This window comes from Dermacentor albipictus, chromosome 6 (genome assembly GCF_038994185.2).
Source record: "Dermacentor albipictus isolate Rhodes 1998 colony chromosome 6, USDA_Dalb.pri_finalv2, whole genome shotgun sequence".
NCBI classification, from domain to species: Eukaryota; Metazoa; Arthropoda; class Arachnida; order Ixodida; family Ixodidae; genus Dermacentor; species Dermacentor albipictus.
The window spans coordinates 62,150,600-62,164,419 of record NC_091826.1 but is presented as its reverse complement, the minus strand read 5'-3'; the positions used below and the strand labels follow the sequence as shown (position 1 = coordinate 62,164,419).

The 13,820-nt window shown below is 49.5% G+C and overlaps 1 protein-coding gene and 1 long non-coding RNA gene across 2 annotated transcripts in view; one reads left to right on the top strand and one right to left on the bottom strand.

The window, feature by feature from the left end:
* The window catches only part of LOC135896590 (caveolin-1-like), a 95,449-nt gene extending 86,505 nt beyond the window's left edge, over positions 1-8,944 (bottom strand). The window contains exon 1 of the mRNA XM_065425052.2: positions 8,796-8,944. The gene's annotated coding sequence lies outside the window, so the exon portion shown is untranslated. The remainder of the gene's footprint in view (positions 1-8,795) is intronic.
* LOC139046876 (uncharacterized) lies at positions 1,096-2,113 on the top strand. Its single transcript, XR_011506963.1, has 2 exons — positions 1,096-1,486; positions 1,745-2,113. It is a non-coding gene; the product is annotated as an uncharacterized lncRNA (long non-coding RNA).
* Positions 8,945-13,820: the final 4,876 nt, after the last annotated feature.

Here is a 13,820-nt window from a genome sequence, read left to right as displayed (position 1 = left end):
AACACCCGAGTGCACAAAGTAAGGTTTTAGACAAGGGACCCTCGTCTATGTACGAGAGAGAGATGGGTAAGCAATCATCGGGGGCAACGGGGGGGAAATGGCTCGCCGATGGGACGTATTTATGCCAGTGATTTTACGCTTATGCTAAAACGGCACTCTGCCCACAGAACGATTACGGGAAGCTCCCTATACGTGCACGACCTATGAGTCAACCTTTCTGCCTCTCTCGCCATCCTGCTGCCGACCATTCGATCGTGTCGTAAAACAAACCTGTCTTTGTTTGCTCATTATACTCTGAGATTCGTATTAACATTTGCCTGGTTACTGAGACACCGATTCACGACACTTCCCAACTACACGTACACCCTAATGGCCCAGGTAGGTGTACGTTAGTGAACGCTTAACCGAAGTATTATTATTATTATTATTATTATTATTATTATTATTAATGCTGCTGCTGTATTCGTCAACATGCTCTGCAAGAAGCTCCGACACACGATATACCAAGTGGATAAGCGTGCACAAAGTGAGTGTTCGACACAGTGTTTATGGGTGTGCACACACTTTGATTGGGCCCAAGGAGTGTGAGCATTAGAATATGCACTCAACTAACGGACGAAGAGTTGTTCCATCAAAATTACTCGTTGTACATTGTTCTAACGGGCGTACAGAGCGGCGTCCCGCAGTGTAATACTACTTTATTTTCCGCCAGCGCGTCTCGCCCACATGGAGTGTGCACGTCCTCTGCCAGAACGAACGACTATAGTATCCATTCTGAAAATTTACTCAATGTTTGTTCTGTCAGGCTCCCTACTACTGGGCCCTCGTGGAACTTTTCATTCGATCTTTTTTTTTTCTTTTCTGTACCTCCAACAAATATGAAGTCCTCCACACACTTTTCTCCCCCGTTCTTTTCATCTGCCGCCTACCAGGGTGAGTAGAACATCTGCTTGCTTTCCTGCTACATACATGCTGTCCTCTCTTGTTTGTTGCCTTCCGCATCCTGCCGCCCCTCCCCCTTCTTCCTATCCGTTCTCGTTCATTACTTTTTTTTTTTTTACCGTAGTAGTGCCGCAAAGAGCGGCTCTCGTCGGCGCCGTGTGTACCCGGTTACGCGCGGGCTAATGGCTAATTCCTTCTACCCGTTTTCCAACGAAAAAGTAAGCACGCGTCTGTGTATAGGCCTCGTGCACTGCAGCTTCAAGCCGTGCATGTAGCGCCCTCTGTCGCGGGTGACGGCGATTATAGGTTGGGGGTGAATGCGAAGTGGACGCGTTGACAACGTAGGGGAGCATGGCGCCTCGTCGCGTGGTTGTGAAAACCGGGTCCAGGAAAGGCAATTCGCCGTATTGCTGCGTTAAGGCTGTCACAAAAGCTACAGGAACACTGCTGGAAAATTGCCGCCGATCAAATTCTACCGTTTTCCTTGGAAATCGTATGAGACTGAAAGAAGACAGAGGTGGATCGCAGCTGTCCGCCGAGCAAGGTAAACACTATCGATTAATGCCAGTATAATGTTGCACATTGGGCTTCTTGGTATATCATGATGGAGGCAAAGTAGTTGCGCGTCAAAAACAGAACAAAAGAACACAGACAACACACAGCAAAGCGCCAAATGTGTGTGTCGTCTGTGTTCTTTTGACCTGTTTCTGATGGGCTGCGCCTTTTGCCTTTATAATGCCAGTCTGTGCGCCTTATGTATTCAGACACGTTATCTTCTTGTTATCTTCTTGCTTTCTAACAGCTCAGAGGGAGAGCTGTGGCAACTGAAAAGGAATGAAACGCGAATATGCAGTGCTCACTTCGTGGGAAACGAGAGAAGCAACATCGCTCAGCACCCAGCGTACATTCTAACAATATTTCCACCTGGCTACAAAACATGTCTCAGTTAAAACAAGTCACATGTATTTAAAATTAGAAGTGTATGTTAATAAAAAATCAAACCTCCTTACGGCAGCCTGGCCCTTGGTGATTTCGGCAATCTCCAATATTTGATCAATGTTTTTTTGACGAATTGTTTGTAGAAATCTTTTTCAGGGATAGGCATCTTTGAGACCATGTTTTCACTTTTCAGAATAAAAGGAGAGGTCGAAGTGACCTTTAGCGCACTGTGTATGCTGCCCTCCTTATCTAGTTTTATTTTAGCAACTCTCGGTCGAAGCTGTCGTCTGCTAGATGTGCCGTCGACGGCACCTGGATCATGTCCCTGCGCTCCTCAAGCTCCTTAATGGCACAATTTACACCTGCAAACTGCGAGAAAAGAGCTGCAGGGTTCACCATCTGCAGAATTAGTTTTCGCGAAGGTCGACTTGCAAAACTGATTGCGTCAATCAGCGGCAAAGTCGCATCACACACACACAAAAAGTAAAAAAACGAACTTCCCGTACGGGAAAAGACTTCCTTGATTGATTTTTTGACATCGACGTTGGGACGCGATGATGGTTTCTTCCATGCACATGGAACATCCGTGCACGTTGTATATTCGTATTCATTTACGAATATTGCCATGGCCGCGGCGTGCTTGCACCAGCCTCCGCAGCCAGCTTTGCATGTACAGCTTGCGTGCAAAATATTTCTGCAATTTTCTGACAACTAAAAAAGAAAAAAATGAAGTGGTTAGCGATATTGAGGCACTTATTTATTTATTTTTTTTGAAGAAAGGATTGGTTCACCTCAAGACGCACATCGTAGTCCACGCTTTTCGAAAATCTGGGCGACACATTTGCCGACGATGTCCGACGGGCCTCTTGCGTTCACCGATTCTTCTCTTACTGCGTAAACGTGCCTGCTATAGTACAACCTCGCACCCATGCGTAAGCAGCTCTTCTTGAAGTAGCCATCGATATTTTCTATCTTTAGAAAGCCGCAAAACAACACACGCCGATCACTCGTCAACGCCATCTCCACCCATAGCGCAGTGCGCGGCGCGGCCGTAAACAGTAGTGCCCCCAACCTGAAATCTCCTAGGATGGCCGCATGTGGCGCTGCATGTACCGGTACAGTGGCGCCGCGTAACCAGAGCTCGAGGCCTATACACTCTTCTTATCTTTCTCCCTACGCCTATCCTTTCCTCCTGCAGAACGACGAGAGAGATGGCGGTGGACGGAAGTCGTACGAGAAAGAGCGCCGGCGGCAGTGCGGTCGAAACGCCCGGTTCCCACACGATGCCGACCGCGATAAACAACGCGTCTCATCTCTACCCCTCCTCTTGCGTTTACACACACACGCACACACACACACACGCACGAATACACGAGCCATTCGCTTGCTCCGCGTAGTCACTGAGCTCTTGGTCGCTGTGGCGTACTTGTGCAGAAACTTTGCCCAAGAACCGCGTGCACGCAGCGTACGCGTTGGTGTGTGTGAGAGAGGGAGAAAGACACAAAGGGAGAGAGAGCTTGTGCGTATGCGTTTTACTGAGAGCACGCGGATGCGGGAAGACTATAATCCGGCGTGTCCGGCTCCTCGCAAGCGGCTGCGAGCGTCTTTTGTGTTGCCGTTGTGTTACGACTCGACGAATGATACAACCACCTGCGGATACATAGCTCGGCAGTGTGAGGGTGGGTGGAGAGGGGAAAGAGAGAGAGAGAGTCGGGCGGTACCCGCATGGACCGTTGCGCCCTCGAGAAAAAGTATACTGCCCCACATTCGCGAGAACTGTTTACTCGTGCCATACACCGCGCTCCTGGGCTCCCCCGACTCCCGAACTGCGTGGATGCATAACGCTGCCAAAAAAAAGGAACGCTTCCTACATTATGAATCGTCTTTGTAACGGTAGTGGAGTGCGCGTGCCTTCTTCGCTCGCGAACGTGGCGTCTCCGCGCCGTCTCACCGCTAGCTATAGTCGCCTTATCGGTATAGCAAGCTATAGCAACCCGACAAAGTCGGATCGGGTCGGTTTGTCGGGCTGAGAACCGCTCTCCGGGTTCAGGTAAAGCTAGCCAGTCGGGTCGAGCGAGCGTCGAAGCGAGTTCGGTCGAGCCGCTTGCAAGGAACGGGTCGACTCGGGACAACACTCTCGGCGACTTACGTGCAAACGCGGTCGATTTCAGGTTAACTCGACCTCTGACTCGAGCCTCTCCGCTCACAGCTATGCTCTGCTAATTTAACTTCAAAGCTAACTTTTAAACTGAAAGCTCGTTGTTTCAAACTAAAATATTAATTTTGGCTGGGCACCGATATCAATATCGTCCATAATATTTGTCAGGACGTTCCAGTTTGAACCTAAAGCCAGCGACACAAAAAGAGATCTGTACTGGGAAGATAGTTTTAAACACGCAAATACATTTGACGTAAGGGAAATAAGCGCACCTAATTGGCTGGCGCCCCTATAAAAATTGTATGACGCTTTAAACGGCGATACTGTGGGCGCTGCCATGTTTGACCGCGTGGTGACGCGTCCATTGCGTGCCTCAGCTGCCTCCGTGTTTACAATGGATGTACCGTACGTGACGCCGGTGCGGCCCTACAAACCTCCCGTTTCGGTGCATATCGTAGACGGTGACTGGGTGGACGACACGCGAAGCTTTGGCTACAGCTTCAAATGACACGTCAGCGTTTCCTGAGCTCATTGCGCTTCGTCCAAACGGCGCGAGTAGCGTATACAGTGCTTGCAATAAAGGCGGGACTAAAAATGTAATCCAAGCTATCGTAACTTATCGCATATAAGCTGAACCAGCATCAGTGTGGTTTATCAGCTTTTCGTTCTTTATTTAGCAAATACGTCTAAAGCAGAGGTTTGTCACGTTTCTGACTCAGTAAAGTTCCTCGGGCGGTCACTATATGGTCGGGTTCTTTTTTTTTTTTTTTCCTGCCTGATCACTCGCGTGTGCACATGTGCTCAGTTGTGATAGATTAGTTCTTGCCGGGCACATAACTTGTAAATGTTGATGTACCGTACGTTGTTTGTAGCAAATACGTATTATCCCTAGTTATTCGCTTACTGCGTGGAACATTGCGAACCGTTCAGCTCAGAACATTGCTGTGCTGTCGGTGGAAGAAAGAAAATCATTGGAGCAGAGTTGACCTACGCGACGTTTTCGGAAACGTGACTACCGAAGGTAGGAGAGAATGAATATACAAGCTTATTCCTTTTTGGAAAACTTCAAATCAATTGGAAAACAATCAAATTATTTGCATCAGGTCCTCGGCAAACTTGACAAAAGTTCTTAAAAGTAGCTGCCGGGCTAATTAGTAATCTGTGCAATACGTGGCGCAGAAGGTGACGACAGTAGAATTCTGACATAATAATAATAATAATAATAATAATAATAATAATAATAATAATAATAATAATAAAGAGCATTACGCTTGTCAGTCTCCTAAATCTGAGAACTTCTCTTGCTTACGTGTTGACACGCTAGAAAAAAATAAAAAAACGTGCGATGCTAGGGCCAGAAGTCAGGGCCACAGATAAAAAAAAAAAGAACGCACAAGGGCGGAGATAACGGTACATCAAGACGGGACCTCCCGGCACGACTCCTCAACCACCGGGGAAGACAAGAACCAGAAGTTGACGAACGAATGCCGATGCGGAGGACAGCCGCGAGCCGCAACTATACCACGAGAGAGAACAAGTGTTGCAAGTTATGCAGATTCGACGGTTCGTGGAATGTGCAAAGAACCACCGACTGTTTTGCTTGCGAACTTCCCGCCGCCCTATATAATGCATATCACAGTTGTGTGATCTGGCCTGCGGCGTCCCAGCCAATTCCGGTGGCTCTGAGCCAAATTTAGAGTTTCAAGGTCCCTGGCTAGTCGAGGGAGAGAGACCTAAATGTGTTCTCATAACTTACTTAGGCGAGTAAACATAGCAAATGTCAATATTTAGTTGTTCCTTCACGGATACGCACGTTGGAGAGAGTTGCGGACCTACGTAAAAACAAACGAGAATGAAATGAGAAAAAAACTTTTGCGGCAGTTCAGAGGGCCATAAAGTGACCCCAGTCAGACCGGAGTGCGTAAACGCGGAGTTGGGGTGGCAAAGGTTAGTAAAAGAATGCTGGAAGATTCGAGGTGCAAAGTTACGGGAGAAATGTAATGAAAGAAACATTACTTTTCTTAGGCATAAATGTTCGGCGGTTTCTTAGCGCTACGAAGCGCAGAGGGGCCTACAACAGACCTCGTATATGATAGTAAAAAGGCTGCGGGATCGAATCCCGCCTACAGTGACCGCATTTTCGACGGGGACGAAATGCGAAAACACGCGTGTGCTTTAGGTGCATGCACGTTAAAGAACCTCAGGTGGCCCCAATTTACGGAGTCCTCCCCCACTACGGCGTGCCTCATAATCAGATCGTGGTTTTAACCCGTAAAACCGCATAATTTAATTTTCTTTATATTGATACATGCATACTGTGTTGTGCATTTCTTGTGAACGATGCACGCTGGCGCCCCGACGAAGACGACGAACGCTCTCTGGCTGTACTGGCAAACGCTGTAGTTATCCTTTGCAAATACTTTCCGGTTCTTATTCCTTCGTTCGCGTAGCAATATGACAGTAAAAAGAACAAGTTAGACGGCACCAGCCACAATCTATTTCCATAGGGAATGCGCATAGAATGCCCCCATTCTCGCATCGGTTCCGGAGCCGAGTTCTGGAAACTGACAACACTTCAGAACCGCGTGTCATTGCAGAGGTCCTCGACGACAGACCCATCTGGTCCTTCCACCGAGGCGCTGTTCCACCCTTCCTCCCACATGGGTCTGTGGCCCAGCTCCGTGAATACACGTTCAGCGCCTCGGACCAAGCCGAGGAGCGCGCGGCCAACCTGTTCTTTAGCAGACGATTTCCAAGCGTAGCAGACGGCCGGACACAACAGATCGGGCCGGTGAAGGTCGGTTCCTCCTCGCGTTTTCACCTCGCCGGTTGCTCACATCGGCACGCGCTTTGTGAAGGTCAATGCTGACCGGCGAGCGGGAGGAAGGACAAAAGGGAGCGAGGTGGTTGTGTGCGCCGGGAGTTCGCGATAACGTATGCACGAAAAAAAAAAAAACGTTCGCAGTAGGGGAGAGAACCGCGGACCCCGCCGGCTATGGCGCCCCGTGTATCCTCCCTGCGTTTGTGCTTTCGGCTTTTCGTGGGCGTAGCGAATTTCGCACGCGTCAAGAATGACCAGTGGCTCAGCTCCCCCTTTTCGAAGGCTCGATTCGGCGAAAGAGAAGTGCCGGATCCACGGCAATGCTACAACGAACTTTTGGAACGCTGTCCTGGCGTGGCGACAGTGAAAGTTGCAAGCTAACTCATTGCAGCTCGAAAACGACACGTGCCAGAATGTCGCCGATTCGGGTACCGGGAAAAAATCAGGTGCCGTGAAAGCCTTTTCTTGTCTGGTCACTGACCGTGACGCCTCCTTCGACGCGTTTAGCACTCCACCTACACTTCTGGAAATCAAGTACCGTGACGCTTTCACATTTCTCTAGTCAACGCTGCCTTCAACTAAGATCACGTGATCGATGGTTTGTTGGAAAATATCGCCACGTCCAGATTTCGTCTAAATTTGTCAGAAGGAAATTCTGGTAGCAGGAATCGGTGCGAAAACGGCCATTCAATTCGACGAGCTTGGTGACGAATGAACGACATGCTTTCCCCATTTGTGCCGAAGCTAACTGACGAAAGAAGTTAAACAATGTTGCAATAAGTAAGACTGAAACAAAATTGTCTGTTCACCCAACTAGGCGGGTACCACCCGCTTTATGTCATAGTTGCCACGTTGATGTCGGAAGCTGTTCACACTAACTTGATGTCACAAAAAGCGAAATGTGTGGATGGGCGTGGCAGGTGCTTTCAGCCTCTAAATAGCTTACATATAGGTCGTTCTGAACGGTAGCTAAGCGCAAGATAATCCTCCCCGAGCCTTTCTTTTTACACTTTAGAACATAAAAATGTGAGAACTGCGTGCACTGACAATCATCCTAACACTTTTCTATCCTTCGAAGCAAGATTGCCTTATTGGTGTGATTCAGGCAAACCTTTTTCTAGCACACTTTTAGAATTTACTTCTGAAAAGATTATCCCAAGAAACCAATTCGACGTAGAAAGTAGACTAAGCGGAAGCTGTTTGCAAGAGAAGCAGACTTTGACGGAGGTAGTTCAGTGTATGATTTCTTTGGCACTGAAATTCTACTTCTACAAGCCGCCCTCACCAAATTTGCTTTTCCAGGAAGGGCGTGTTTAGGACGATGTTTTCTGATAGCGCGCCAACACGTGAATAATTATCAGAGAAAATTTCCGTCTCTTCTGTCGTCTGGAGAACCGTGTTGATGAAATGACGCTTAAACATGCACCATTAAACGACAGCTCGGCGCACGGTTTATATGAATTTGTCACCGACTAAATGTTTCCTTAAGCTTCCCAATATAACGAAGAATATAATTCATTTCCGTTTGCTGCTAACATCGAAAAATTCTGCGAAACACTTCTGGTCTTTGGGGCACGGGCGTAGCGAAATATGTAGCCCTCGTCAGAGGTTCAAAGCGCCCGCTCACCAACTAATCTACAGATACAGACATAGGCGCTAAGAATTTTTCGCCAAAACATTCGACATTTATGCTTGTAAATGGTCCGTACAAGCGAGTCTTGCCTTTCGAGCGCAGTTGTCGCGTTTACCTCCGTCGCATTTCCCGCCCTGCTCTGCTTGTTCGTCTGCTCCGCGCAGCCGGAACAGACGGAGAGCGCGCGCGAAAGCAGACGACGCCTCCCCTCCGGCTCCAGCGTAAACTCCAAATGTAACGGTGCAAAACTTTTCTCATCACTGAAACACACTCACAGCAATGAAGTCGTAGTCGTTACTCACCGGCTGCAATGGGTGATGTAGTTGCGCTCCTGTAACCTTCGTCGACGTCCTCGTGCAGAGCAGGGGACCGCTTACAAGGCAACAACGTGCGCTCGACGTTCACGACTGCGAGTTCGCCCGTTTCCGAAAAGATGGCCCTGCGCCCGGGAGCCATCGGGACCAATCAGCGCGAGCCGGCGCCCCTCGACCAGCCAATGGAAGCGCTCCGCGCGCAGGCGGCTTTTTTCGAGGAGGAGGGCGAGCGGACGGTCTCTCCCATTTTTGAATTCGGCTGGCTCTGCTCTGGCGTGGCCCTCTGTTCCCTCGCCTTGATCAGACGCGTTGATTCACGCTTCGTTTTTAGCTTTCAATCTTCCGAACCACGAAAAGGCATCTCTTTCCTTTCTTGTTCCATACTTCGAGCGTAGCAAAGTAAACCGAAGTCCTAGCTTGACGGTCAGACGCGTTGAATCATGCGTGTTCTTTGTTTGGCTATCAGTTTTCTGGGCGTACCGGGAGATACGTATTCTCGCACAGGGGTTCAAAGCGCTCGGAGAAGCTACGAGGGCTCTGCCCTCCGAATGGCTCCATGAGGGTGACGCGCATGAACGCATCGCCGCTCTTCTGAAAAATTTATTACACTTTGGGAGTAAAAGAGATGTGTATTGTACTTTGAGACCGCAGCCCGAAATGCAGTGGTAAATAGAGTAATTTCCGCCGCCATCATGCAAAGGAAAAAAAATGACACAGAGCGGTTAATCGCAAACATCATCGCTTTCGCTTTGAAGCAAAAATACTAACCACTCACATCGAGGAGAACTTGAGGGGGGGGGGAGCGTGATCAAATAATGCGGACGTGTACAGGTATGTTCCATGCAGAAGACAATTAAGCAGTGAATAAGAATAGTGACACAATCATTTTCACATCACGACGCCCGGAGAATGTATTCGCAACCATTGGGTCCTGTTATGCCACTCGAGAGAACACGTTTTACGTTTTAGCGATGCTAAACGTTTCCCAGGAAAGAGCGATACCACGCATTGTTCCATGATAGTGGCTTCAACTAATCCCGAATCGAAAACTAAGCGTTCACTTATCTACGAACAAGAAAACTACTAAGAAATCGTTCACTTATCTTACGAATCCCAGGATCCGATCTTGGAATCCGGCCACACAAAACACCAAGTATGCATGCAAGATACGTACATGTTACGGAGTTAGGTAATTTGCTGTCGTCTTCGTAACTGACCGAACCCCTGAACCATGCAATATGGGTAACAAATTAAGCGTAATCTGGATGTTACCGACATTTAACTCTGCTTTCTAACCTAGCTACCTCAGTGGCTTATTCTCCTCGCAAGTATATAGCATTTCATCAAGACGACAGTGCGAAAGTCTCAATATTTTTATCGAGCAGAACCGTAATGACAAAAAGAGAAAGCAGCCGATGCAACACACACACAGCTGTCCGCACCTCTAACAGTCAAGCTGGGATTGAGCGCTTCTGACCGCATCACAAAGCGACGTAGACGTTTACATGACAGCCGAGCCGTGATGCTGCACGACAGACCGGCAAATTCTCTACACATCTGCGTGCCGAGAAACGCACGGGACATGCACATGCTATCCCGAGTGCTGACCGTATCTCCTACACTTCACAAAAGCGCCATCTCCGTATAGGCTATCTAGAGGCGGACTTCTTGGCCTGGGCCGGGTGGTACAGTGTAGTGTGGGGAGCCCGTGGATGGGGGAGGGCAGAGAAGCAAAGAGATGGGGCGTCGGCTCGTTTCCGGCAGCCGATAATTCCTAGAAGCGCGGGCTTTCAAGCAGACAGGCGGTAATTATTTCGTCCCGCAAGAGCGAAGTCTTTCTGGACCGGCTGCGGCATCTCTTTTCCGTTTGTACCGCAAGTTCTCGCGTACGATACCGACCCGACGAAGAAGGAGCGAGGGCCGATCAGAGGGCAGTGATGAAATTGAAGAAGGATTTATTGAAGAGAAGGGTAGCTCGCGGTCTGCTTCGTTGTTGTTGCTGTTCTAAAGGGCAGGGGGTAAAAGGGTGGGGGAATTATATGCGTCTTTCTGTCCGTGACCACACAATGCGGTCTTCCATGAGTGTTCTATGCTGTCCCTTGTATTTGTTGCCGACTGCTTTTGGAGCTGTGTAAAGTCAAAATAGACGTTTCAAGTACGATGTGCTGCTGTCACATTTGAAACAGGTGGTTGGTGCCGAGTCGTGTTCATGCGGGCTGTCGCTGAGCGCCACCTGTTTGGACTGTCGTGTGCGGGTACTTACAAAGGCACACGCTGCATCTTCTGCGGTGCTTTCAAGGCGGGGCCACGGGTGCACCGAGATAATTTCTGTCGACGCCCACAGAGCACTGGTTGAAAAAATCTTGAATTAACAACATCGCGAGAAGAGAAAAAAATGTGGATGCCACGCCCTGTGGGAATCGGCTGCAGCGAGGCTTTCATTTGTGTTTGTGAAGAAAGCTGTTCGTATACTGAGCGATCATTTGGGCAAGTAGGGACCACGGACACATTCCTCAGGGAAATGCCTCTCTCAACAAAATTCGTTGCTTTCGATCATGCACGTGGCAGCCTTGACGGCGGAGGAAGGACCACGACGGCTCGAAGGTGACTCTACGACGCAGCAACGCCGGACATCGGCATGACGGCACTACGATCACCACTGCAAAATGGAGCCGATTGAACGACCCGGTCGGCACGACGGCCATGCGGAGATGACGATAGCATGATTGACGACTATGTGATGACATGACGAGCGTGATGCAGTTGCTAGAATGAAGCCGATGGACGACGGCTGTGTGACGGAGCCAATTGTGGAGCTTGAACGACGACTACGATATGAGGACGATACGATGACACCGAACTGCATAGCACGACAGCCAGTGGCGTAGCTAGGTCGTCTGGCACCCGGGGCCCTATGCTCTTCTGTCCCCCCCCCCCCCCCCCCCGGGTGTAGTCGAGGAAGGCGGGGATATCGACAATTTTCGGATGTCTTCAGACGTATATGACACGCCCTCCCCCCCCCCTCCCCGCCTACTGGCCCCGTGCACCCGGGGCCCACGCCCCCCCCCCCCCCCCCCCTGTTGCTACGCCACTGACGACAGCAGACGAAGGACGGAAAGGCACGACGTCTGCGCCGTGCCCTTCCGTCTTCTGCTTGCTGTCGCGCTGCGGGCATGGATTATCGACTAGTCCCGTCTCACCTTTCCCTAGGATGACGGTGCTAAAATGATGACAATGAAATGACGACAACCGCATCGCGACAATGGTACGAGCATGCTGGAATGTCGACGCGACGTGTATGACGACAACTGAATTGTGTAACGTCGACGGCATGACGTCAGTGGTCGAGACGATCGCGACGACACGACGACTGCACGACGGCGGCGCAATCACGACAATGGTATGACGACGACGATGCAATGGTGACGCAAGGTTTGAGTACGGGCTAGTTGGTATTCCATGGTATCAATCGTCACTTACAGCGCATACATAGACGGGGGACAAAAAAGGACGACGTAGACAGCGCTTGTCTACGTCGTCCTTTTTTGTCCCCCGTCTATGTATGCGCTGTAAGTGACGATTGATGATGCAATGGTGACGACGGCCTGAAGACAATGGTGCGACGAAGGGAATCGCGGAGCTGGAATGACAATGACGCATGGCTACAATAGGTACGGCGACGAGGCACGATGACGACATTTCTTTCAGTATGACCCACGTATTCAGCACGACACTGCAGCAGCAGCCGCGGAAATGTCGAAGGAAGGATTTTTTTTCCCACGACGCATTCCGCGCTCGTGGTCTCCGTCAGTTGCTCTGATTTTTATTTCGGCGTCAGGATAGGGTGCAGGTGGGGGGTGTGCAATTTCGAAAGGGGTTTGCAAAGCCCGCTTGTAACGTTTAAAATTATTTCGAAAGTGTTCAGGTAGTTAAGACCCTTTCACCAAACCCCTTTCACTGGCTACACTTCAGTTTTACAGCGCACTGTCCTGGCCGCAACACTTGTTGGAGATATCTCGAAATACTATAGGCACAAAACGATCCGAGCCGGCCCGCTATTTAATAGATTGAAGTTTACACGGCGTTCACAGTGAGGGAGATGAAGGCCGCCACCGAATTCCTGGCGGAAAGAAAAAAAGAAGAAAAAAACGAACACCTCACTAACTGGACACCTCACTAACAGCTGGTTGCCGGATACGGTTACAAATGCGGAGGCGTGGATGACCGGAGAGACTTCAGCAGCATGAAGAACTACCTCAGCCATACCCATCGCTAATCTAGTAGCGTTGGCCATACCAATCCCTAGATCTTACGATCCAACGTACTGACAACTTTAGTTCCATCAGTAACTGTTGGGGGTCCTTCAAGCTAAAATGTGTCTAAAAATGTTTAAACGTGTTGCAGACGGCTTGGAAGTGCCCGAGGACCCTTGGTACGGTAAGTACTAAGTACTGGCCTCAAATACCAGTGCCGTAGCCAGAAATTTTTAAGCACATGGCCGGGGACGGTGAGAGGCCGGTGAGGAGGGTACGGGGCGTGTGGGCACGTGACCATTAATGATACCCCAACATCTGGCTACGACATCTTTGCGAGGTTACTACGTTAACACCAAGGGAACATTCCGTGGATCTTCTTCGCCATTCACAGGAACTCGAAGTCCTTGGTGAACCGTTGACAATGTGAGAGGAGGCATATAGTGCACGAGTCACTTGTCCAACATTCTGTACGCAGAAGCATGCGGAATAAGGACCTAGACATGAGGTATATCCATGTTTCCAGGGTCAGTGCCATTCAGGCTTCAGCAGCTTCAAAAGAATTGAAATCCCATGCAACGCGTCGATCTCCGTAGGCTTGTCTACGGTTCAGAGCATTCGCGTCAATTGCGCTCTCGTCGGCTTGCGCCGATCTCTTTGCAGTGTGAAGAATGCTCGGAAGCATAATTGAAGTTACTCGACTGGCTCGATCCGAAGAATGCTTCACTGAAGTGAAAAACGGACAAACGCATGGAGGAAC